Source organism: Zonotrichia leucophrys, chromosome 12 (assembly GCF_028769735.1).
Source record: "Zonotrichia leucophrys gambelii isolate GWCS_2022_RI chromosome 12, RI_Zleu_2.0, whole genome shotgun sequence".
NCBI lineage: Eukaryota > Metazoa > Chordata > Aves > Passeriformes > Passerellidae > Zonotrichia > Zonotrichia leucophrys.
The window spans coordinates 6,798,184-6,824,657 of record NC_088182.1 but is presented as its reverse complement, the minus strand read 5'-3'; the positions used below and the strand labels follow the sequence as shown (position 1 = coordinate 6,824,657).

General features: G+C 45.6%; 1 long non-coding RNA gene across 1 annotated transcript in view; it reads left to right on the top strand.

The window, feature by feature from the left end:
• Positions 1-869: 869 nt before the first annotated feature.
• The window catches only part of LOC135453096 (uncharacterized), a 37,271-nt gene continuing 11,666 nt past the window's right edge, over positions 870-26,474 (top strand). The window contains exons 1-2 of the long non-coding RNA XR_010441770.1: positions 870-940; positions 1,647-1,722. This is a non-coding gene — a long non-coding RNA (uncharacterized LOC135453096). The remainder of the gene's footprint in view (positions 941-1,646; positions 1,723-26,474) is intronic.

Sequence of the window (26,474 nt, the reverse complement as noted above, 5' to 3'; positions counted from 1 at the left end):
GATCCAGTTGTTCTTCCTCCATCCCACATAATGCTCTTTTGAGGTTTGTCTGAAGAAAACCTGCACTAGCAGACACATTCAGTTAAGCATTAAATGGCAGCTTTTTTCTCTGAAGCTGGCAGGGGCAAAACCCACACTGGGCACGGAATATCCACAGGTAAATTCCCTTTTTTCTTGGGACATTGTGGCTGGTGTCATGGCATCCCTGGGTTTATACACCACTACGTGGATTGTATAGTGTTTTGCCTAATTAATTAATGAAACCAAATTGCAAAATTGCTTTCTTATTAAACTGATCTCACTGCAGAAATAAGGCTGATTACTTCCCTGACAAATTTTAATTAGGCAGCTACAACAAACTGTAATAAAGAACACAAATTAAAACCAGATCTTACTAGATGTGGCTTTATCAAATGCTGTGTTAGTACCAGGCAACATACACAATGATTAAACTATACAGAAAAAACTCATTTTTTCCTCTTCTGGTAAAAACCTATCTTCTTTCTAGGGAAAGAAGCATTTATATAAAAATGTCACATTAATAACCAACACATCAGTAAGTGTTTATTGGTAGTTGCTTTCCAACAACAGCTCTTGCACATTCTGCAAGACTCAAACATTAAGGCACTCTTTATTTCTCCTCTAATTTTATACTTGTAGTACACATGACCCAAGGTTACTGCAAAGCCTCTGAGGACAGGAAAGGCTTTATTACCTGCACATTTACTCCTCAATTTGTCATTCCTCTTTTAGCTCTTTAGGGCTTGGATCCAGCTCAGCTGAAACCAGAATGCAATTTGATAAGGATTTGCATAAGAATTGTAAGCAGAGGCCCACACAAATTAAGCATTAATTAATGAGCACCTAAAGCCTTCTGCTGAATGCAGCCTGAGGCCAAGCAATGCTGGGAGTGCTCAAGTACATGTGAAGGAAAGAGTGGGTAAGCACAGCAAATTAAAGAGAAATGCTTAATTCTTCTCTAATACCTATTCCAGCCCTGGAGACTGCAGAAGAATTGCAGATTTCTTATCCCTGTTAGAGGATGACAGAGGTCAAAAGGAAAGCTCTTCCTCAGGGAGCTGAATTCATGCAGCAGCTCCCAGGCTGTGCTGTGTGCAGGATGCTGCAGCAGCAGTGGTGCTCTGAGCTGCCCCCAGCCTGGGCAGTGTGTGGGTGCAAAGTGGGGCTGGGGGTGTTGGGGTGGGTGTCTGGGGTCTGCTGGTGCCCTGGGACAAGCAGGCAGTGCCCAGGGCTGCAGCAGAGGGAGGTTTGTGCTGCAGGGTCTGGGATGGGAGTGAAGAGACCGCTGAGGTGACAGGACAGTGAACTTTGGATTTGAAAAAAGGCTACAAGAGACCTTTTCCTTATGTTGTTGATGCATAACATCTAACACAGGACTCCTGAGGAAACTGGCTTGTAGCTCTCATAGGTAGCAGCCAAGCTCTGGACACACCTGCTGCCCCCATCCCACCTGTTATAACCAGAGCCTTCCCAGGACAACATTTTGGCTCTGGCTCTCTCCTTTTTTTTAGCCCTGAGAAGTGTTTAGCAGTTCTCTCTCAGGTGTTTAACTGGCAGCTCTCAGCTGCTACATCTTTCAATCCGCTCAGGAGTTCTGATAAAAGGAAAACACCCTTTATTTACAGAGCTCTTGGGAGAGAGGTCAGGGTGGTGGCCTTCCCAGGCTGAGCACATGGAGAGCTGCTTTGTCCTGCCTTACAGGTATGTGAAACACCTCATTGCTCTAGATATCTGTTAATAGAACATAAAATAAATGCTGGTGTTAAGTGGAGAGGGGAGGTTGTTGGTGTCCATGACCTAGTGCCGTTGTGTAGCTGTTTTGAGCACAGAACTTCATCCTGCTATCCTTAGAAAGATCCAGGGAGATTTTTTTTTTTTTTGTGTATGTTGCCTGGTACTAACACAGCACTTGATAAAGCCACATCTAGTAAGATGTTTTTACTTTGGAAAAAAAAAGAAAAAAGCAGCAAGAGCTTAGGAAAGGCAGGACTGTCCCCTTGAGCTGGAGGCCACTTGATCTGTCTGTGTGCTGTGCTGCAACCTGGGAGCATCTTGCTGTTGGCAATTGTTCCATAACAAGATTCCTGGCTAGATGCGTGCATCCTGGTGGGTACCAGGAGCTTACAGGGGCCAAGAGATGCCCTGAGATCGATTGGAGCTGGCAGTCAGTTTGTCAATGCAACGGGGAGAGCTTGAACTGTAGATAATAAGCAAATGGATTGAAATTGTTGTGTCCCGATTGCTGCAGCCCCCCGGGTGTCTGTAACCACTGGAGAGTGAACGCTGCCCTCAGGGGCCCTCTGGAGCTGTGGTGGCTCTCCCTGAGTGCTGGGGCTGCCCCGGGGGGGAATGAGAGGCTTTGGCTTCCCAGGCCCTTGGTTTGCTCTGAAGGAATGTATTTCACTTGTTGCTAAGATGCTCCTGCTGATGTTCTCCTATGGAGCCCCACAAGCTGCTGTGCTGCCTCCCTGCACATCTGCCCTGGAGCCCAGGGAAAGGTGGCACAAAATGGGGTGGGGTAATAAATTATGTAGACCTGTGTTTGTATATAAAATATATTGATTTAAAATGTATATTATATATTTTGACTTATCTATACACAACCTATAATATATATGTAATATGTACAATATATAACCACTAAGATACACATGCTACTTATAAACTATCTTTATGTGCATATAAACACATGAAACCTCTTCCAGTTTTCACTATTCTGACTTTATCTCGCCTAAAAACTTCATTTTGCTTCTGAATGACTTTCTAGGCCACTTGAGACTGCAGTGAGCAGTACAAATCACTTGATACATTCCTTTTCTGTTGAAAAACTGGGGCTTATTCCTAGTCTTGTGGGGTTTGGGATTTTTTATCCCTCTATTTATTAATGCATTAAAAGATCCTCCTTCTCATCCTGTGACATCCTAGCAGCTTTAAGTGCCTTGGAGAGGGGCTTTGTTAAAAGCCCTTTGGCATTAAAATGCTGCTAAGTGGAGTAGGCAATCATTCTGCTGGTGTGACAGAGCCTTCCTCTGCCAGGAGACATCCTGGGCCCTCCCTGCTGCTGCTGCCTCTGACAAAGCTTTTCCTCAGCTTGCAGGATTGGTCTGCTAACCTTTAGTAAGCTCTCTCTTAGACCTCATCTCACAATTGTCATTTCTCTTGTCTCTGGTATTGATGCTAATGAGAGCAGGGTCGTTGCCCACCACAGGCAGCTGTGGCTGGGATCTGTAGTGGAAGATCCTTGAAAAATAGGGGTTTTTTTCTTTTTTTAATATCTGTGAGCTGAGGACTGCTTTACTGCCGGTGAGAGTGTAAGGAGTACAAAGCCAGTCTTATTCATAACTTAATATTTCTATTCTCTCCTTTCTTGCTAGTTAGAACCCAAAGGGTGCCAAATATTTCATGAGGGTTTGGGACTTTCCTGGCACACATCACTGTTTTTCCCCCTTTTCCTCTCTTGTTTTTCCCCCTTTTCCTCTCTTCCCCTTTTCCCTTTTTTTCCCTTTCACTTTTTTTTTTCCCCCTTTCCTTTTTTTTTTTCTCCCCCTGTTTTTTTTTTTCCCCTTTTTTTCCCCCCCTCCCTTTTTTTTTCCCCCTTTTCTTTTTTTTTTCCCCCTTTCCTTTTTTTTTTTTTTTTTTTTTTTTTTTTTTCCGTTTTTTTTTTTTCCTTTCCTTTTCTCTTTTTTCCCTTTTCCTCTTTTTTTCCCTTTTCTCCATCACAAGCTCCTCCAGTTTAATCCAGCCCATTAGTTTGGAGGGAGGGGGGCCACGATGACAGCAGAGCCTGGCTGCTTTGCCATTTCGCCTGTGATGCGCTGCTGTGCCCTGCCTGCCTCTCGCTGGAGGCAATTACCGAGTGAAGGCATCAGCTCCTGCTCCAGACACACCCACACCTCCTCCCCAGCTGCAGGAGCTGCAAGTGCTCAGCTCCAAACCCTGTATTTCAATTATTCATTAGCTAATGGTTCCCCGGGGAGCTAAGGGAGGCTGGGACTGTCAGGAGCCTGTCTGGAAATAGAGTTCAAAGCTACAAAGGGTTCATCTTGGCAAGAACAGATGTGCTGGAGATGCCCTGTGAGGACCTGATTTCAGGAGGTGCCCTGGTCCTGTGGCCATGTGAGACCTGGGCAGTGACTGTCCCCTTGTCCTGGGCACTGGTGAGGGCACACCTCAAATCCTGGCTCAGTTTTGGGCTCCTTACTACAAGAGAAGGACATTGTGGGGCTGGAGCTCCTACAAGAAGGACATTGTGGGGCTGGAGTGTGTTCAGAGAAGGGATGGAGCTGGGGAAGGCTCTGGAGCATAAATTTGATGAGGAGAAGCTGGGGGGGCTCAGCTGGACAAAAGGAGGCTCAGGGTGATCTTCTGGCTCTCTACAGCTCCCTGAAAGGAGGCTCAGACAGGTGGGGGTCAGTCTCTTCTCCCAGGTAACAAGTGACAATAAGAGGAAACAGCCTGAAGTTGCTCCAGAGGAGATTTAGACTGATTATTGGGAAATATTTCCTCACTGGAAGGATGGTCAGGCATTGGAACAGACTGCCCAGAGCAGTGGTGGAGTTTCCACTCCTGACAGTGTGCAAAAAATATGTGAATGTGGCACTTAGGGATGTAATTTTATGGTGAACATAGCAGTGTTAGGTTAGAGGTTGGATTCAGTAGGGGTAGAGATCTCTTCCAGCCTAAAATATTCCATGGCTTCCCACACACAGACTGTCCCAGAGACTCTTGAGTGCAGCACCACAGGGTAGGGATGCTATTGGTTGAAGTATCCAAAACAAAAGTGTGGGGAATATTTAACAAGCTTTTTTTTTTTCCCCAGCAAGTTTTCTTTGCTTACTGCAGGGCTCTTAATTTGATGAATTAATGTGAAAAGTGCTAATGTACCAGCAAAGACAGCAGGCAAGGATCTGTCTGCTGATCCCAGACATGACTGATTTCAGCCGTGCTGCTGAGCATGGGATGTGCTGATGCCACTGAAAACTGCCATAAAGATAACAGCAGTGTGTGTGCAGCCTCACAGGAAGGTGTTTGTAGCTTTTCACTTCTCTCCTTCCTGGATAAGACTGGGGAATTATTTTTGAGAATTAAGTGCAGGATGCTGGGACTGCTCTCCACTGCCCAGGACAGAGGTGCCCACATTGAATGTGACTCTCAAACCTCCCTTCCAGAGGGTTTCTTTTAAAGCTGTGGAGGATGAACCCCATCCTGGAGCCTGCTGCAGGCTGTGATTCTCCTGCACTGGCTGCCCAGGTGCATCTTCCCAGCATCAGCTTTGATTGCCCAGTGCTGGAGCCTGAGGAAAGAAGGTCTCAGCTCCAACATCTGCAATTCAGCCGCAGAGAGATCTGGATCTGAAGACAAGTCATGCTCCTGTTACTGTGTTTGAGAGCCAGGTTAAAGTGTCCAAAGGGGAGACACTGCCTTGTTCCTGATGTATTTGAGCAGGTAACTCACTGCCCCAGGCTTTCCACACATACCTAATTTTACAAAATCTATTTTAAGGACATGTAGTGATAGGATAGGGGGGAATGGCTTTAGACTGAAAGAGTAGGTTTAGAATATTAGGAAGTTCTTTCCTGTGAGGGTGATGAGGTGCTGGCACAGGCTGCCCAGAGATGTGGATGTCCCACCTTTGGAAGTGCTCAAGACCAGGTTGGATGGGGCTTGGAGCAATGTGATTTAGTGGACAGTGCCCTGCCCATGGCAAGTGGGCTGGAACTGGGTGATCTTTAATATCCTTTCCAACCCAAACCACTCAATGATAGAAATAGGGGTCTGTTGTTGGGTTTTACAGTGTTTCCAGAGGCAGCTCTCACCTGGTCACTGTGCTCAGTGATGTGTTGGTTCTTTCACAGCATAAAATAACAATCATGGCTTGCATATGGAAAAACACCTTTACAGCTTCCTGCCTGGTTGAGCTTGCCCACAGCAGGTTCTCAAATGATGCATATTGAAATGGAGCCACCTTGAAATGCCTGTGTCTCAAGAGACCTCCAAGCAGAGAGGACAAGACTGCTCTGTTGCTTTTTTGAAAGATAAATGACCTGACTGCAAGTGACAGTCTGCTCACGTGAGGAGTGTTGAGTCATTTGGCATGAAGCAGAATATCTAAACCATTAAGGTGTGTGGGCTCTGCAGTGCATAAATAAGTTACAAATTAGGGATTCTAAGTGGCTGCTTGCCCCTTGCATGCAGTGCTCCAAGTGATTACTGTTCTCTTTGTCTAATCAGAGTTCCTCAGCTCAGAGCAGGTTTCTAATTTAAACACTCAAGTACAACATTTCACTAAATTAAATCATTGCAGAAATCTGTGTCTCATGCACAACAGATTCTACCCCCACCTTATATATGACTTTTTCCCTTGACTCTGTAGCACATTTTCCTCTGAAGAGTAAATGATTCCTAATATAAATATGAATAACCTTGGCTTTGCAATATTGTATCCTCAAGCAACTCAGGTAAGATGTCTTCTAGAAAATGCTGAAAGCAGCTTACAACATAAAGCACATGTGCAGATATTGTAGCAAACATTGCTCCAAAAAGGAGCCTCCTCTGAGTAAATGTCCCTTAATGTAAACAACTGGCAGGCAAAGCAGTGGTCATCAACACAGGGATTTCCCTACAGCCCTAACAGCATGTGCATCTTTCCTGCTCTGCCCTGGCTCTCAGCTCTTGGCAGCCCTGCCTGCAGGGTTCCATGCAGACTTTAAGCCTGCCTGATGAAAAAACCACCATGCTGCAGCTGGCTGTGATCCAAACTGGAGAAAGCTTTGATTCCCTATTTAGTCGTGGAGAGATACTTCAGGTGGGCTGAGAGAGCTGATAAATGTTAATTCCTGTGCTTGACCCAATGAAAGGGAGAGTGTGCTGTGCTTGCTAAATGGTGACACCCAGCAAAAGGAACATCCTGGGGCTGAGGGATGCAAACAGAGCATCCTGTGAGTAGAGGGAGAGGATATGGCAATGTATGTGCAGGGGGAGAAGACTGCTCTTTCCTGCAGTGATTTAGCTTGGGGCCTGACATAACTGTGTGCTTGGGCTGGAACTCACAAGCAGTGCCTTTGTAGGGTTTCTTTTTTCCCCTGCCAGAGGCAGAGACATCTCAATTGGCTGTAGAGCAGCTGCTGAGCTGCTGCACTGGGCAATGAGCACATTATTGCACAGCTGATGCAGCTTGGCACAATTTGCTGAGCTTGGAGCTGTGGCCATCCATAGATGCCTGAGATATCACAGCATCCCTGGGAATGGGAATACTGCAGCCAGCAGATACCCTTCTCATGTGGGGATTATTGGTTACTGGGCTTATCCTACAAGGGGAGTGAAGCAGGCCTTTATATGCATGAAAATATTCAGGTTTTTAAAGGTCTGTGAAATTGTGGCTTAAAAAGGATTCTTGGGAGAGGATTATGGCAGTTTACACTTCCTGGGGCCTTGTGTGAAAGGGGCCAGCCCTGTGCTTTGCTCATGGAGGGGCTCTCATTGCCTTTTCTGAATCAGTTCTGGCTTTTATGGAGCTCAGTCACTTATCTTGGGAAGAGTTCTATCTTCTGCTCTGTGTTTTTGGCCAGGTTTTCCTACAGAGAGTGATGCTGTCTTGTCTTTTGGCCAGCACTGGGGTGATGGCTGGGCAAAACCTCTCTGTGCCTGCCCAGCCCTGAAGGCCCAGCAGGGAGGGGTTTGTGTACAGAGGAGCTGGATTTTCCTCTGGCTGTGACAGGAGAGTTCCAGGGCACCCGTGCCAGGATACACCCACATTTCAAGGCAGCTCATTGCAGAGCAGGGACAGGGCCTGGTTTTATCGATGGTTTAATCATCTTTCTGCCTGTTCTGTAACCCCCTGTGCACAAAGCTGGGGAAACACCTCCAGTGTGCACACCCTGGGCAGGGAGCAGCATCATCACATCACACTGGGCTCGGGGAGAGGCGCCAAACACCAGCCAGGTGGGAGCAGCAACCGGGGCTGAGCTGACCCAGTCAGGTGATGAGCTGCAAATTACATCTTTCTCAATAAGCAGTTAATTTACAAAGCCTTGTTTGGTTTAGTTTTGTTGTTTTTTTTATCTAAGTGATCAACAACTCATCACTTCTGGATGTGTCTGCTTCAGACAAGGGACTGCTCACAGATCATTGACTGGAATTGTTCCTGCCTTCTGGTTTTGATCTAAACCATGCGCTGATGAATGAGAGAAATATTTTTAAGGACAAGAGGATGGTGGGTGCCATATTTCTGGTGTAAACTGAATAAGGAGGCATGTGCTAAAACTCACGGCAATTTTGTGAGCATCTCTCAGAAATGCCAATCTCTCCTTGGCATGTGAATAATCCCTAATAATGAATAAAGCTGTTGATATACCAAAACAAATGTGAGGGAAGAGTTTGCCAAAGGAGCAGATGCTGTGTTGCATCCCCATTGTATGGTTAAAACTCCCAGAAAATAATTATCCCCAAACATTTTGCTTTTCTATTAACTGAGAATTCACAGAGTTGTCTCATTCTGCAAAATTTCAGTTCCTCAGAAGAAGCAGAGATCACTAGATATAAGGCAATAATTTCTGTCTGTGAAATGAAAAGGTTCTGAAGCATTTTTTGGTTGGTTAGTTGGTTTTTTCAGCAGGAGAAAACAATTCTTTCTTTCTTTAGATTCTTTTAATCATTAAGTACATTTCTTTTGCAGCCTAGATTTTTTTCTTTTAATTTTTCCTTCGCTTTTCCCAGTTAGGCCACTATAGCCCCCCAACAACATTATTTTAGGAGATACTTGCATTCTAGTGCAAAATTACCCTAAGAGAGACTCCACAGAGTCTTTCCTGTTCTTGTTGCTGGGATCAGGTGAAACCCCTCCAGGTGTGTTGTGTAGAAACAAATCAACCTTTGCAGGGTGCTGGCTGTGCCCAACTGTTCCTGTGAGCCCAGCCATGGTTTAACCCCCAAAAACTGCCATCCTCCCATGGGAAGCACCACCAGTGATGCTGTAAACTCCTTGGGCAGAGTGTAACCAGCTGTGCTCACATGGGGCTGCTGTTCTAGCTTGGCAATATTTTTATTTTTGCTTTGCCATGGAATAGAATAAAAGGAATAAAAAATCTCCCATGACAGATGATTGTGTGTGTGAAGTCGAACAGGAAATAACTGCTCCTTGTTCAGCCTGGCGAAAAGGAGGCTCAGGGGAAATTTTATTCTCTCCAAAGCTCTCTGAAAGGAGGTTGTGGACAGATGGGGGTCAGCCTCTTGTCTTGGGTGAAAAATGGCTGGTCAAGAGGAAACAGCCTCGAGTTGTACCAGGGAGTTTAGGTTGGGTATTAGGAAATACCTAATGTCCCACCAGTCCCACTGATGGATGCAATTGCCTTTTACAGGGAGGGCTCACAAAGTGGCTGCTCATCAGTGTTCCCTTCAATGTCAGTTGTAACCTGTCAGGCACTGAAATAAAACAAGCTGTTGGCACTGCAATGTGTATTTATGTCACCTTCTGTGCACATCATGGGTCCTATAGACCACAGGAATCTACATAATCAATTTACTCACTGCAAAAAGCTGCAATTTGCAGGAGTGACATGGCCAAAATATTAAAACTCCCTAGAGGGGCACTGCCCACCATCTAGACAGCCAGACACCTGCAGATTTCACCCTTTAGTTGTCAAAATGGGTTTCCTTTGATGTTGCAGGTACAGCCCAGGGCTGTGCCATTCAAATAGTTCAAACATCTCTTTTAGCAGTATGAAATCCAGTGTGTTAAATGATTTTTCTCAGGACTTTAACCATGGAGGGAAATGGTATAAACATCTTTAGCCAGAGATGCTATAGGGGGAACTTGAACCCCCTATTTGACACACAGGAATCTGTTTGCCATCATTTTAAACACAAAGGTCCCCTGTGGAGGCAGAGGTGCTGCAGGGCTCCAGCTGCCAGCAGTGCTTTGTGGTGGGACAGATGTCCCAGTTTGGACTGGTCAGGAGGGGCTGAAGTCACAGCTCCAGCATTTTGCTGGTAGAGGAAGATGTGAAGGAATTGTAGGTAGAGGAGCTGCTCTGTGATGGCAACACCTTGAGGTGCCTCCCACAATGTGTTGTGACCACCACCTCTCTGGTAAAGGCCAGCAAAGCAGGTGTGAGAGTCCCTGCTCATTGCTGGAACTTCTGAAATTTAGAGTTGTGTGTGTGTGTGTTTGTTTTCTTAGGCTGTTAAATGGGATCAAGAGCTTTGCTGTTGCATGATCCTAAAATGAAACTGTATTCCCTCAACCTTTAAAATCGTTGTCTTCACTTCTCCTGGGACTCTGGGGAGCTCTCCTCTCTGGCCACAGCAAGAGGGGCTCCCCAGGCTCTGCTTCCTCTGGTGCAGATGTGCTGCACTGAGCAGCTCTCAGACAGATGTTGCATCTAAAACATTGAGGTGACAAAGCGTGACCAGTTTGTGCATATTTGGGGAAGCTCTTCCCTTCCCCTGCTCTGTAGTTTGTTTTTTAAGGGATTGGCACAGTTCAGAATCTCCCAAAAGAAAAAAAAATCCTGCTTTGCAGTTCCTCCTAATTCACAATCCTTCCACACAACTATCATTTGCTCAGGAAAACCAGATAGTAAAAATGTGACTGCCTGCCTCGGAGTGAGTGATTAGGAGAATGTAACTGAGCTGTAGCAGAAAAGCTGAACAAGGATCCCCAAGTCTGATGGCAAAGGAGTTGCTGGTTGTTCATAGGAACTTCTTTATCTGAGATTAATGACAGGAGGTTAGTGGCATCTTGCTCGAGACCCTTTTTTGGCTCTGGGACACTTGCCAAAGTTTAGACTCCCATTCTGAGTGTTGACAGGCGGAGAGAGCACTTCAAAATGTGTTATGGACATAATTAGTTACTGTTATCACAGTTTTCTTAATTAGAATATCATAAAAAGGGGAAGTGTGATGATTTGCATGAGGAAGATTGGAAGAGCAGCAATTCTAAAGGCTGGAGAATGAATGCCAGAGAGGAATATAAAGGTTATCTGCCTCTGGGATGAGGGATGCTGCTCACCTGGGACTTTCAGAGGTGCTCTCAGTATTGACTGAACGTTTTCTTTTTTCCATGAACTTTTCACTAACTCAGCCAAACTGCAGGAGCCTTTGTTCAGCAATTACCCATCCATCTCCTGCAGGATAGCTCACCTGCTGCTACCAGGATCCTGGCAATGCTGATAACTTGCAAATATTAAAAGGAAGCCTTACTTTTGAAAGTACTTCTTCCTTAAGCTACATTTTTCTTGCTGTTTCTAGACAACAGAATCCAAGACATTGAATTTATTCATTCTCATAATTGTGGGGAGAAATTATAGCTCTTTTTTTAAAAGAATGCCAGCAGCTAAAGAAACCCAGTTATCACTCTCTTGCCTGGCAGTTCCTTATCAGGGCTGTGCCTCACTTCCCAGCCTTCACAAAGGCAAGGCCCCAGCTCTCCCAGAGCACAGCTTGGGAGGAACTGGCTGCTCCCAGCCTCCACACCTGGCTGAAGGCTGCTTCTCCAAGCTGTTTTCTCTATCCCCTTGCTGGTGATGGATTCAGAGTGAGCTGTTTGCAGGCCTGGCTTTTTCTGCCACGCTGAGGTTGGCTTTGCTGTTGCAGGGAGGAGCATTGCATGCCCTCAGTTATTTCTTTGGGGTTATGGATCTAAGGCTTGCAATGAAATTTTGCCAAAATGCCACAATGGCACAATGCCCGGGAGTTGTTTCTGAACAAGATGGACTTGGAGAAGGGGCTTTGGAGGAGAAGGTGCTTCAGTGCTGGTGCCTCCCCTGTACCTCCCTGCCCTGCCACAGAGAAGCAGGCAGGCTGTAACTCACAGCCAATAAACCTGTTTCTTCTGTTGCATTAATCCTTTGCCTTCAGGGAACAGCCCACACACTGATCCCAACTGTGTGTGTCAGTGGCCTGTGCTGCACCTCAGTCATCTCTGAGCCCTGGTAACTGTCCCTCTGCCCCTTGCTCCTCAGGAGGAGCCCCTAGCAATGACAGGGAGCACTGTGCAGTGACAAGCACACCTTGCACAGAGCCGTGGTACCAGCATTCATTGGGATAAATTAATCCTCTCCCTTTTCCCTTGACAAGTTGTTTCTGGTGCGACTGAACTTAAAATACCTAAATGAAATTCAGTGTGACTTTTTCCCTCCCATAAGGTAATGACTGAATCATGGTTTTCCTGGAGGCAAACCCCATTCTTTTCCCTGATGGTTTTCCTTGTGCACAGGGCAGCACAAACCCTCTCCTCTCTGCCTGCATCCGCCCCCTCCGGCACTGTGCACGCTCACGCTCACACAGGCACTTGTTGCATGGAGGAATGATGGTTCTGGGAGCCAGGAGGTGTCTGCATCCATCAGGGGTAGCTGAAACTACTGTTGCAAATGCTCTCTGTGTTTAAATTCTGAGAAGGAGAGGGGGAAGTGCTGGTTTGGGGGAAGTGCAGGTTGCCAGACACAAAACCCCTAAAGCATTGCATTTTCAGGGACTTTCTCAAGTCATGGGAGGCTGAAGTTCAGGCTGGGTCACAAAATAATTACATCAAGGTGTAATGCTGGAAAGTGTCCTCTTGGGACTCCTCTGGTTCTTCAGGATTGGCTCCAGGGAAACAGTGCCTCAGCCTGGATGAGTGAGGGACTTGGTGTGCCTTGGTGACAGGGGATGCTGCACCAAATGTACAGGACACCAGAATTATTTCACTGTTTGTGCCCTAACCTCACCCCTCCAGTGGGAGATGAGCATGGGAGCAGACTGGCTCCCAATGGCATTTTTCACTCCAACAGAACACACAGCTGATGGGATGAGGAATGAGCAAATTTCTTCTTTTCTTCTTGTTTGTACTTTCCCAGCAATAAGGTGAGCCCAGAGATGCCGTGGTGCTTTTTGAGACAGCTTGGCATAGATCTGTGAAGAATTAGTATTTTTCAAGCCTTCTCCCAGGGAAATGTCCCCTTTTGCCTTCTGTGCTGGGTGTTCCTCAGGTGTGCACAGCTGGCACCCAAATTTCTGCAGCTCTGGCCCAGGGCTGATTTGGGATCAGGTGCTCTTGGTCTTGGTGCTCCAGGCAGCCCCGTGCCTGTTGTGCCTTGGCTCCCCCAGGAAAGAATGGAAAATCAGGGTGGGTTAAAAATTCAACAAACTTCGTACATTCATAGGGAAGGGACTGTAATTTTTGCATTTAACACTCTGTTAGGTCTAATGGAAAGCTGGTATTTTTCTGTAGGTGTGAAATTAACCTTTCAATAAAACTAAAAGCTATCTTGAGTCTTTTCAGGATGAAGTTTAAAATAGAGCAATTATGAAACTTGCTGAAAGACTGCCAAGTTTTCTTGTTGAAAACTGCTGCAAATGAATTATGTCTCCCTTGTGATTTACAGCACAGTGTGAAGGAACTATAGTTTGTATTTAAATCTGTTTCCATTAAAGACTATTTGCAGCTTACAGAAATGATTTTTTTTTCTGGACAAAATTGTCAAACTCCATCAGATAAAATTCCTTTCAATGCTCAGTGCTACAAATTGCTAAACATGGCATTGTTTATGGGTGCCATGTGTAGTAATTGTGTGCCTTGAAAGAATATTTTCTTTCTGAGCAAGGACAGCTGACACTAAACAAATTAGCTCAATTTCTTGTTGAGATTGCTGGAGGCAACAGGGGATGAAGGGGGATTTTCTTGCCTTAAATCTCAGCAAAACTGGGATTCTCCATGCTATGCTTCCTTATCCTCATTTAGGTTAAAAAAGAGAAGCGGAAGCCGTGTAGGTTTAGCACTCCCACATGTCCAGGCACTCATGGTGCCAGTGTAGGGAATGATGTTTGCCAGTGGGATTGTTACAGGACACTGCAAAAACTCATTGAGTCAGCAACCATTCTGGAAATGCAGCCAGCTTTTCATCCCACTCCTAGAAACAAGGGATTGGACACCAATTCAAAACTCACTGCTGCCTTTTCCTCAGTAGCATTCACTGCAGACAGCAAAGAAGAAATTCCTGGGGATGGGGAGCTTGGGGATGATGATTGGTCACTGTAACACAGCTGTAGTGTCTGTGGTGGAAGCTGCTCCTTTGGCCAGCTTTCTTGGAAATGGATTGAAGTTTCATCAGTGAAATGCAGCTGATGGGTGTGAAGGATAGGAAAATGAGATGGATCTGCAAAACGGGATTTTTCAAAAAAGGAGTTAACATAAAAAATATTCCTGTGTGGAAAGGCCTCATGTCACATTACAGATACCATCATTTCATATACATTGACACCTGCAGCTTCAGTTGCATCCTCATAAATTCACTCCTCAGTGACCTTGAAAGCTTGATAAAGCAAACCAGACCTCCAGTTCTAGGTGCTTGTTATATTCCATATAATGACAAGGTAATTCTATGAGGTATTCATATATGAGGTTAAAAACAAAAGAGCATTTGTGTTTGGGGTTTTTTAAACTCTGAAAACAGTATGTTAGAGGCAAAAATAAATCTCCTGCTCAAAGCCACCCCCTTCCCCAGGTATCTCTCCTCCTTTCCCTCCTTTACCCGTGTACCCAAACCCTGTGGCACCAACTGCTTTGTGCATTATCCACTTTGCTTCCAGCCATGTATGGGCTTGGGTCAGGCTGGACTCCACCATAAACCAGGAAGGTTTTTTGCCAACAAGGCACTTGGGCAGAGTTTTACTTCCCAGATGGTGTTCCCAGCCTTTATTTTGCTTAAAGATCCTTGATGGACTGCTGTCTGGCACAGAATGAGCTACATCTGGGGACCTGTCCTGGGAAAGACACAAGCAAATTATTTGCAGTCACCCCTGAGCCCATGCATGTAATCAAAAAGAAACCATTAACCTGTCAGAGTAACTGATACACTTGCATCTCCATAATTATCCTCCATAAATGTCTGTCAGCTGTACAAGGCTCATATTTTGCCATCCATCCCCATAGGAGACTGCTTGCCTGGCTTGTGGGGGTGGGCTTGGTGCTGGCCATGGCCCCAGCAAGGTGATGCTCATTTACATCCCTGGAAACCTGCTCTGCTACATGTAATAGCTAGCAGGTAATTGATTTCTTGGTAAAATATGCCTGAGTGTCATGATTCTTGAAAAACACAGCAAATCAGCTTCTAAAAGTGATGAATCACACTTGTGACTGCATTTATGTCAGTCTTGCATCAACCTAGTGGTGAAATTTGCTGGCTGCAGGTTCAGCTGTTCTGGCACTGAAGTCAGCACTGATTTAGATGGTTTAAATTATTAAAATTATTTAAATGATGCTGTGTCTCACTCTGCTGTCCCAGAGCTGTCTGTGCAGCCCCACGAGGGGCCAGCTTCAGAAAACACAGAGGACCTGATTAATTGTTAATAGAGTCTGAATGGAGTGAATCAGGCACAGGTACTGAGGGTGGGCAGGACTCCCAAAAGAGCAGGAAAGGGACTTTTGTCATGGCTGTGCTGTGTGTTGAGTCAGATGACAGAAGGTGAGTCACTACCAGTGCAGAATTAAAGGCTGGAGTGCAATGATCACCATCGGGGCTCCAGCTCACAGCTGTGGGCTCCTGGGGACTCAGCTTGACAGCCACCATTGTGCTGTGTAGGAGCACTGGGAATTTTGGTGTATTTTTAGCATGCAGAAAATCACTAAAGGCTGTAGAGGAGAGAAAACTGATTTTTTTTTTCTTAAGGGAAAAAAGTGCCTTTTTGGTTTTTTTCTTCATCCAAGTACTCTGCAGGAACTTGAGCAGTGGGAATGCTCCCTTCTCCATGGGTGCTCAGATGGGGAGGGCTCTGCCCTGGTGGATAACTCTGGGAAATTATTTGCTCTGCTGTCTGAACTCCACTGCACTTTCAACCATGTTTATAAGCTGTCAAAAGGCTGCAACAGATACTGATATCTTGCCAAAGCTATTCTTGAAAAATGAGCTATACCTGGGCTTGTGCTATAAACAGCAGCAAGAGTTCATCAGGAACTCCTCAGTATAATAAATATTGAAAGCTCTGCCACACCAACAGTCATGGGTTTGAGCTGCTCCTGGTTTATGGTGCACTGCCAGTAACAGGGGGAGGGTTTGGCTGCCACCTGATAATTGAGAGCTCCCCTGCAACCCTTCTGTCTTCAGTTCTTTTCCTGTAGTCTTGTCAGAATGGCCAAATTAACTCAAAATAGGGCAAAGGTTTTGTGTGTCCACTTTGCCTAAATATTTTGCTATGTGGGCATCCATAGCTTCTCTGGGTAACCTGTTCTAGTGGGTCACTACCCTCATAGTAAAAAACCTTTTTTTTCCTTTATATCTAATCTAAGGTGCAAGAGGGAAATATTTTTGATGAATTTCTAAAATTGCCAGATTCTTCCAAGCTACTAATCTTGGAAGCTGATAAAAGAGCTGAAAAATCCCATTTCCTATTTCATGATCTAACACTAACAGCACAAGAGGCATAATTTTCACAGAGGCTTCCAAAGATTTAAGCTTTTTGTTGTCAAGAGAGCAATATTTCCTTCAGCACACCTCCTCTTTCCAAGGTCCTTCAAAACATCTACATGAAAAGCTTTGCTCAACAGAACACAGCTGAGAGGTTTCAACCAGCTCTCATTTTGGACAAATAGGTGAAAACAACTCACTTTTCCCTGTAGAAGAGACTTTGATATCAACTTACTGCTTCTGCTGGCAAGCCTTTCTGCTTTTGAGTTACCTGAGAGTATCTTGAGTTACTTGTGGCTGCCTCATCCCTGGAATTGTTCATGTCCAAGTTGGATGGGACTTGGAGCAGCCTGGTTTAGTGAAAGGTGTGCCTGCCTAAGGCAGGGAGGTTGAAGCTGGATGAGTTTTAGGATCCTTTTCACCCAAACCATCCTGAGATTGTGTGGTGAGTGGTGCCTGCTTGGGTTGTGCTGTGTGAAGTGGAGCTCCAGAGAGGTTTAGGGGTTGTGCAAAGCCCTTCACGCCCTCCACTTGCACTGCTTGTCATTATTTCCTGCTCCCACCACTGGATCCTGTTTAGATGCACACATCTGATAGAGACGAAAGTTCTGCTGATTAAATTATGTCTCTGTAAAGTGGAGAAGGGACAGTGCAAAAATGTCTAAATTTCCCATCAAAATAGGGGTAAAATTATGATACCTACAGATGCAGATGGCCTGCCCCAGCTCCCCAGCAGCAATAAGAGGCCTTTTAAGGAATTTCACAAGATTTTTGGAGGTGGGATGACTATCATTATCAATTATTTCATGGCTAACCTTAGGGGAAAAATGCCTGTTAAAAACAGATTGAAGAGAATAGGCTTCTATATTTAACAAGGCCAGAAAATATTAATATGCAAGTGCAGAGACATGGCTAATGAATAGGATTTGTTATTACTAAGGCAATCTATAACTTCTTTGAGTGCCACAAGTGGCAGGGAAGTCATTGCTGAAGTGACTGGAATTAATGAGCTGTCTCAGGAATTTTATCAAGTTCTCTATAAAAGTCTTTCCCTTGCTTCTGAGGAGATGGATATATTCAGAGAGAGGCAGAGAAAAATTTTCTTTGTATCTGCTTAAAGGCTGAATGTTCATGAGGGCCCAGAGCTTAGGAAGATCTTCATGCTGAATTTTTATGGGGGCTTTGAACAGCATCAGGCCCATTTACAAAGAAATACATCTAACCTCTTCAATCTGCTGCTCTGCCTCCTGCAGCTCCAATCCACCAGGACTCTCTGGTCTATGAGCATGGTTAGAACAAGAGCAATGATGTGAATAGACTGGACTGGACACAGGTTTTGATGTAGTTTTTTAATAAGGACTCTGCTCTGCAGCTTGTACAAGTTATTGTTTTGTGTTTTCCCAGGGCCAGATTGATTGAACCATTCTACACCAAACTGATTTTTAATGTAGCAATTATAGGGGTTTTAGAAGAACATGAAAGCCCAAGGTTTTCAATGTAATTTCTCAGGTGGAGCTGCCTCATACCTTTGTTAGCTGCAGTGAAAGTGAGGAAGATGTGAAACCAACTCTCCTCTACAGGAGAGGACAGCTGATGCACACAGCTGTCACAGAAATAGTTATCCCTCCACATGTCCTACCTTGCAGTAACTGGAAGGTAAATGCATATTTATTAGAGCAGCTGTGCTAGGGCTGACTTGGAGTCAACTTATTCACATACCCATGTCACAAAATGTTCTCTTTACATGGTTTTTTTTTACATATTCTCTTATATCAGAAGTCTTGAGGAAGACTCAGGTTCACCCCCTTTTCTGCTGCTGAACTCTTGGTTGGGGTGAGATCCAACAGAGGGGCATCACACTTCTTTAAATAGTATTTCCTTGAAGAGATTGAAAGGTCTCAAAGGCTCAGGGTGCATATTTGAGTGAATGTATATATGCATGTATTCATCATTTCCCGTGGCAACTGTCATCCTCTTTTTATTAACAATTTCTCACACATATCTACAGATATATATAAATTGCATGTAGGAGTTGCTCTCTCCTATACCCTAAGAAGAGTGCTGAATAAGTAAGGGAAGATACAGGACAGAAATGTGCTTTCCTGACATTAACACTGTGTTTGAAAGTGCCACCCATAATCAGCATGAGCAAAGAGCAGCAATCTTTCTCCTGTTTCTGCTGCTCTTTTACACTCAGGGCTGTGAGGCATCACTCAGCAAGGGCAGAACCTGCCAGGCTGCAGCAGGTGGGTGCCTGGAGCTGAGGATCTCTGCTGCTCCTGGGCAGCAGGGCTGGAAGAGCTCTGCTCCCAGTGCTGCTGAGATGTGAGTGCAGAGAAGGTGGCCAAGGGCAGGGCAGGCTGCAAGGCAGCCCTGTGCAGAGAGGAAAACAAGTCCTCTCACAGGGTTCATTCTTGGTTATTTTTATTTTTAAAATATGAGATAAGGGGCCTGAGCAAAGAGATGGAAGTAAATAAGTAAGAACCTCGTGATGCCTAAAGAGGTGTATGTGCAGAACAAATGAATGGCTTCAGGGTTTGCCATCAGTCTTCTTAAGATGCAACTTTAGGGTCCAAGAGGTTTTATCCAGTTAGAAGAAAAAGTACCTGTTTTCAACATTTCAAAGTATTTTTCTAAACTTCTGGTTTTAAAGCATGATTTTCTATGCTGGATAGCCCAAACACCAAATGGGCTCTGTTAGAGCACCCAGTACCTCCCAAATCCTGCAGTTTATTCCAAACACAAAGGATCTGTGCTGTCAGCATTGAGCCCTGCACAGGGACAGCAGGTCCAGGTGAGGTTACCTACTGTCCAGACAGAGATAAGCCCAGGGCTCTTCTGGGGGAGACAGAGTCTGCCCACCTTCACAGAAGAATGCAGGCACCAAATGCACTCCAAATGTGGGCTTCTAGCAGGCACTAGTGACATTTAAGCTATAAAAAAGCACTTTTGTTTCCTGCTGAAACCTTATGAACCATGATTTGACACCTTTTCCACAAGCTTTGGAGTTGTGGTGAAGGAGGGAGGATTAGCCTTGAGGCAGGTCATGAGCAAGGACAGAAACTGGGGCTTGTTCATCACTCAGATGATCACTTCTTTTTTCCAGGGCTAGTTATGAGATATGTTAATTTGAACTGGCAGCAGATTTTGCATAACTACATCTCGGAACACCAGTCAGCCCTAACATTTGCCATGGATTTTTGTTTTCATATTATTGAAACCTTATAATGAAGTTTTACAGTGTAGATCTTCCTTCAAGCTTTGCTGCAGAGACATCCGATGCTAGTAGAGAACAGACTCACTGCAAAGGGTGAAGGCTGGGATTTTATTGCTGTTTAGTGTCTTGGGCTTGGGCTTAATGTCTTCAGAATGTAGTACACTAAGAAATGTGGGGGTTATGTCCATAGAACTTGCAGCATCCTTCTTTTCGTGTGTGACAGAGCTAACTAGAGCTTGTATGCAGGCACAAAGCATTTGCTGTTGATACAGGAACAATTTGTGTGGCATCTTCTTTTTGTCTAGAATGTATGTATTTTATCCTCTCTTTGTAAAGGTAGTTCCACTAACGTGATTACCACTCTTTAAGGAATCTTGGTTGCATTTCCCTTTGGAAACCACAGACACCTGTGGAAAACACCTTTTCATGTTCCTGTGGAGGCTGAGGCACTGGGGCAACAGCAGAGCTTTGCACAGCTTTGTTCCTCTGCTTTGTGAGGGAGCTGGCAGAGGGGAAGGGGTGCAGTGCTCAGGGAGGGCAGGCACAGCCAGGCAGGAAGGCAGCAGCTCTGGGGAAGCAGAGTTGCAGGGTCAGGAGGGGTGGGAAGGAGCTGGATGAATGAACTTTCTGCCCAGCAGCTCCTGTAGCTGAGGCTGATGCCCCTGGATGCTAACCACAGCTCTTCCCTTGCAGATGTGGGGGTCACTGGGGGTGTGATGCCCCATGGGGGAGGCTGTGGGTGCCAGCAGGAGCCTCGTCCACCTGAGGGACTCCTGCACTGCACTGGGTGTGTTGTGATAAACTCCCTGCCTGACAGGCCTCACATCTTTATTTTCCCATCCTGGTGTTGGGGATGCTGGGAATACTGATTCTGTGTAATTAAGCCACAGCAGGTCTCGTTCAGCAGGTTTTTATTCCCAGGGGTTGTCTCTGCTGAGCTCTGTGGGGACCCTTCCCTTGAGCCAGCCCTGCAGGGTGGAAATGTGTTCTCAGCAGTGCCAGAGGGGGATTTTCCATGCACTGAGCATCCCAGTGGGAAGTGAGAGCATCCCTGGGTGCCCCCAGGCGAGGGGTGAGGGAAAAGCTGTGAGCTGATCCTCACTGGAGAGCTGTGCTGAACAGGCAGGGAGGTGAGGAGGGGGCATGTCCTGGCTGGGCAGGGCTGGCTGTGCAAGGCACACAGCACAGCCCATCATGCTGGGTGCCAGGAGATGGAGGGGCTGCACACTCCTGCCCTGCAGGCAGGTAAATCAGCTGCCATGAGCTGTTCCTGCTGTGACCTCTGTGTCCTGGGAGCAGCCAGCAGCATCTGGTGCCTGCTACCTGCACTCTCAGGACCATCTCTGGTGGCTCCTTGGAGAGTGGGAATCCTTGTAGGGACAGCCCAGATGGACTCCATTTCTACAACACCTTAACACTTTCTCTAAATTCCTGAATGAAGAAAAACATACAGTTTGAACTACAGTTTCATTCTGCAGTGGGTCAGAAGCAGAAGCTGGGGAAGTGATAAAGCTTCATCCTGTATTCAGTATTTTTAATATTGCAAACTGCTGAGTTCTTAGGCTTGTTCTTCTTGATGATGTTTCAGTGCTTAAAATGTAGTTCTAAATTTTATGTAATTACTAAATAAACCCCCACTGGTGCTTGGTGCTTGAGGTACCCTCTAAAATGGTTCAGCTAAGCTGCTTGGTCATACCAGGTAATAGCTGGACCAAAGATTTCAAGGTGGAAAATGTTAAAGCAGCACTGAGCTGGCTTTAATGTGATGGGGGAAAGCCTGGTGAGACATTTGCTGGTCTCAGGATGTCCCCACCCAATGTTGTGACAGAGGAATCATTGAAAGTGAAAGGAAAGCTCACTACTCATTCACATAAGGACTTTACTGAAATTTCCCCAAAGCCCTTAACAAGCAAGAAATGCATCTTAATAAGCAAGAAGTACAGAAAACCTCCCTAAAACTTTAATTGCTGGTCTGTAACTCTGGAACTGGCAATCTCACTTTTATTGGGTCTGCTGAACAGCTGGATTGTCAGCCACTGAAGATATTAGTTTGTAATTAAAATGCTGCCAGCTCCTTAATTACAGGCATTGCTTCAATATCATTCACCACTCTAATTTTTTGCCTTTCTGCTAGGGAGCATGAGTAATTATTTTTCTTCAAGATTTTAAAATAAAATATTATTGAAAGGATACATTGATTGTGTCTCTGCTAGTGAGGGGAGTGTGAGTGCACTGTGTGAGTGCTCAGCAGGTGACTCTGCAGGAAAAACTGCTTCCAGAGAGAAAAACATCAGGGTGAGGTTTTCAGCCATGAAGTCTGATCTGAGAGTAGAATCTGACATGATAAATCCTGTGATTGATCTCTCCCTTGGCTGCTGAAAAGCTGGGGTGGCTGCGCTGGTGGTAGGGAGATGATAACACTGCCTGAGAGCTCAGATCATGTTTTATGTGCAGCTCTAACTCTTCATCTCTTATTGTGCCACAAGGAAAACCAGAGCACAATCAATAGGGAACTTTTTAAACCTGTTCAATGCTTTGTCTAAATGAGCAGTAGCAGACATGTACTCTTAGGGGCCAAAAAATTTCACAATGGTTGGATATTGGAACCAGGAGCCATAAAGCCAGTGGGTCCTTCATCCCTGGGGACACTCAAATACCCAGGTTCAGGCTTAGAGCAACCTCACCTGAATATGAACCTGGCTCTACTCTGGGCAGGAGGTGGGACTAGACACCTCCAAAAAGTCTTTTCAGCTGAAATAATTGCATGATCCTATAAGTCCAGTTTAGGTACCTTACTTTTCCTTGTGAGCCAAGGGAAGGCAAAGAGGAGCAGGTGCAGGAGGGGATGTGGGGATGTGGAGCATCCACACAGTAATGGTGGGAGCTGGAGAGCACACCAGGAGCTGCTGTGGAGCCCCGGGAACAGACAGCTCACTGTGACTCAGTGTCTTGCTGGCTTGAGCCCACCATCCACGGAGCTTTACAGCTTTTTAGCAAACAAACAAAACCTGCTGCCATTTCACGCCCCGGGGACGGCTGCTGGAATTAATGAGCAGGAGAAGGCCGGGGTGCTGAGTCTGACGTGGTTAATCACAGGCACTGAGACTGGCAGGGAGCAATTTGGAAATAACACAACTGGGAATGTTTCTTGTCTCATTTGCGCTGATGCATCCATGCAATCAGTACATTTTGCTCGGGTGCTATTATTTCTCAGTGAAATTGCAGCTCTCTGCTCCATGTGCCCAGTCTCCTTCCCGCTGCTCCCCCAAGGGATGAGCAATTGCAAAGCAAACAGGAGGAGGAAGTTTGACGAGGGGTGGTAACAGGGCAATGTGAAATAGCAAGGTAGCTGAACTTCGCAGTGCTTCCCCAAGTGTCAAGACAAATAATGCCAAGTATTTACTGTGTTTCTATTGTTGGTGGGAGCGTGGGAGTGGAGGCAGCAGAGGGGACTCTGGGCTGGCTGGATTGAGAAGCTGTGGTAGTGATGGGTGTGAGGCTGTGAGCTACTGTCAGAGAAAATGGGAGTCACTGAGATGTGTGTTGATTTAATCAATTTAAGCTTTCAGATGTGCTTTGCACAGTGTATCCAGCAATCTGCAAGGTTTCCAGGTGCAGAGGATGTGTGTGTTTGGAAATGTTCACATATTGCCTGCATGTATGCACATAGAGAGGCTGCAGGGCCTGTCCTGGAGAGGGAACAAGGAATGGACAATCAGCTCACAGTTAATTGGCTTTGCTTTTCCTTTCTTTTTGCTTCCTTTCTGCTCTTCCAAGACAATAAGCCCGCTGCTGACATCCCTCCCATGGTCACTCCCTGCAGGCAGCACGGTGGTGTGATGCTGCAGCCTGTCTTTGAGCACTGTGCCCTGAGCATTTGTTGTGTTCTCACTGCTGCTTCTCCCTATGGCGCTGTATCCCGTGGTTTCTGTTTGCCCCCAGCCAGGCTTGGTCTGCCGCTGACTGCATGCAGGTTACAAGGGTTCTGAAATCCTCTGCTTGCCACTTGCACTAGCAGGAGAAAGTAAATATTCCCACTGCTTTTTAGCAATTCCCCTCCTCAGGCTGTTAGTAGCGTAAACCATCTATCAGCTGGCACCAGGCTGCAGCAGCAACTGGCACACTTGAAAACCTATGACATTGGATTTAGAAGGATCCACAGGCCAAGTAAACACTGGCAAGGCCTGGGCCTGAGGGAGCAGGGAGCCCTGGGCAGAGCCTGCAGTCCCTGGCTATGTCATCAAGGCTGGGCTTGCTCAGCTTGCTCAGCCCAGCCTGCTCCCAAACTGCAGGGAAATGCTGTGCTGCCAAACAACCCTGCTGCTTCCCTCAGGATTTTGGTCTCTAAATATGCTGTGATGTTTTTGTTCTTTCTTACTTTTTTTTTTTTTTTAAATCTGAATAGTTTTGCAACTTCCCTGCACCATTTTCTGCACAGCCCCTTACTCAGACTGCAGGAGATGTGATTTCCTCCCTTAAACTTGCTTGTTGGGTGCTGGCTGCAGCCCTTATATCATATCTAGCAAATTAGCATTGTGTGAGAGGCCTGAGATAAAGGTGAACAGTTTTCTGTCATTGATTTGCCGTAGGATGGCACAGTGTTAGCTGATGTTCTTGTAGGGTTGGGGTCTGGTTTAGCCCTATCAAATTTAGAGAATGTCTCTACCTGCATCTTGAGAGATGATGCAGTGGAGCCCAAATCCCCTTTTTACCTCTCTACATTTGGTAAATATGCTGGCTATTTATTGTATTGGAACAAGATTACACAAGGGTTTTCCCCATGTGCCTTGAGATCCTTTGCCATCCCTTGATGTGCTTAGTGCAGATTTGGTGGGTTAGACAGTAAAGAAGAGAAAAGGAGAGAAACAATCACGACCTAAATACAAATACAAGCTGTCTGTTCAAAGAGGGGTTTGCTGACTCTAACACCATCATCCTGAATGTGTAGTGGTTGCAAGTCAAACCCAAACACATCCCAAATGTGCCTGTCTGCTCCCCCAGCTCCTCAGCACTGCTGCTCTGCTCAGACAGGTCCTGCAGAGCAGTGCCCATCTGGCCAGGGCAGTTCCTGTCCCCCTCACTGCCACCCTGTGCCCATGTACACAACCAAAGGCACCCAGGGGCATTGCCCACACAGGGGAAAGCTTTCCTTCACTTTGAGTGCTGTGGGCTGGGAAAGGCTGGCTGAAGTGCTGGGAAGAACCTGTTTTTCTATATAAGAAATTGAATGAATTTGTGCCCCTGACAAGCCGAGTCCCAAGGTGCGGGATTTCTCTCATTCCTCCAGTGAACCCTGCTGCTGTCACACACCAGCAAATAGCTTTGCTGCTCACATTTTATCTGACTGAGGCACAGGTCTCCCAGGGAAGGTTTCTGTCATCAAAACCACCAGTTTGCCTTCAATCACTCCTCAATTCACCTCAATAACATGACATGCCACCATGTCAGAAGGGCAGAAATCTCACAGGCTTTGAAAAACAACCAGCACGTGTTAGCCAGCAAGGGACAAGCCCAGCATAACCAGTCTCTGACCCCAGGGATTCATGGGTCTGTGGCAGGTACTGGGTGCTCCCACTGCAGGAGGTGTCCCCACTGAAGTTTTGCACCTTGCTGGGCACAGGGGACACTGATAACGTGGTGTGGTGGCCCCAGAGCTCTGTGATCCTTCCCATCTCTTGCAGCCACAATAACAGAGCAAAAGAATTGATCTGAAAGCTCTCTGTGAATGCATGCAGAGTGAGTCAGAAGATACTGATATCAAGAGGCACTAAGAAAAAAAACACAAGATTTTTTTCCCCCATATTTTCTCTCATACAAGTTAAAACATCCTCACATCTGAACTTCCACTAGGTATTTAAAATTTGCTTAATGTAACTGGGAGAAGCTGCACTGGGCAGTGGTGGTCGTTTCCATGTCTTGTGTCTAAATTTCTGTTTTATGTTTGGTAATCTACCAGAGGTTTCTGTTTTCAGCTTTAAAGCTTAGTGTTGTTTGGGAGATTTTAGCAACAATAAAGCACTTTTGGGAAAATACACAGTTTGAAATAGGAGCTCATGGACAGGATTTTGGTGCAGCAAATGTAAATATGAATTTCATTTAGGCTCATATGAGATTTAAGTGTAGTAATATTTTATGTAAATCTTTAGGAAGGTGTCTACAGTCAGTTTGCCCTGCCATATCATAAATTATATATTTTTTTTTTATTCCAAATGGGGTCCTAGTGGGGCCTATTTGTTACATGCAGCACACACTGTTATTTCCAGCATACACTTCTGATGAAATTTTGTGTTGAGAAGACACATCGCCTTTCCTCCTTGGAGATAAATCATCATTTTAAATTCTCTTCATGGTGACTTTTCATTGTCAGCAAACTGACACAACATGAAAAAAATGTTGTTTAGGTAGTTTACTTTTTATTTTCCCTTTATTGTGAAAGCAATTTAAAAACACCAGTTTTTTGCTGTTAAATATTTTAGGAACTCTCATGCTCTATAATGCTTTTAGCAAACTTTTGCCAAGTTTCTCTCTATGATGATGCAAATTCAGAGCAAACCAGTATGTAATGATCCTGAAACAACTCTTGCCCTGGTTTCAGGATGATGGGGCTGGATGTGTTTGAGGCAGCAGAATCTTGCATGCCAGAGGGTGCTCTGTTCCTGCTGCAAACACTGCCAGACTGCTCCTCCAGCCCTTGCATGGGGGAGGCAGCGTGGAGGGTTTGGGATCTGTCATAATCAGCAGGAAAATGAAGTATTGGATATGCTTGTGTTGTGTCATGTGGCATCCCAAGGAATGGAGGTTTTGGGATTGCACCTTCTGCTCCTTGGCAGTGTTTTATGTGTTCTGGGGCATCTTAG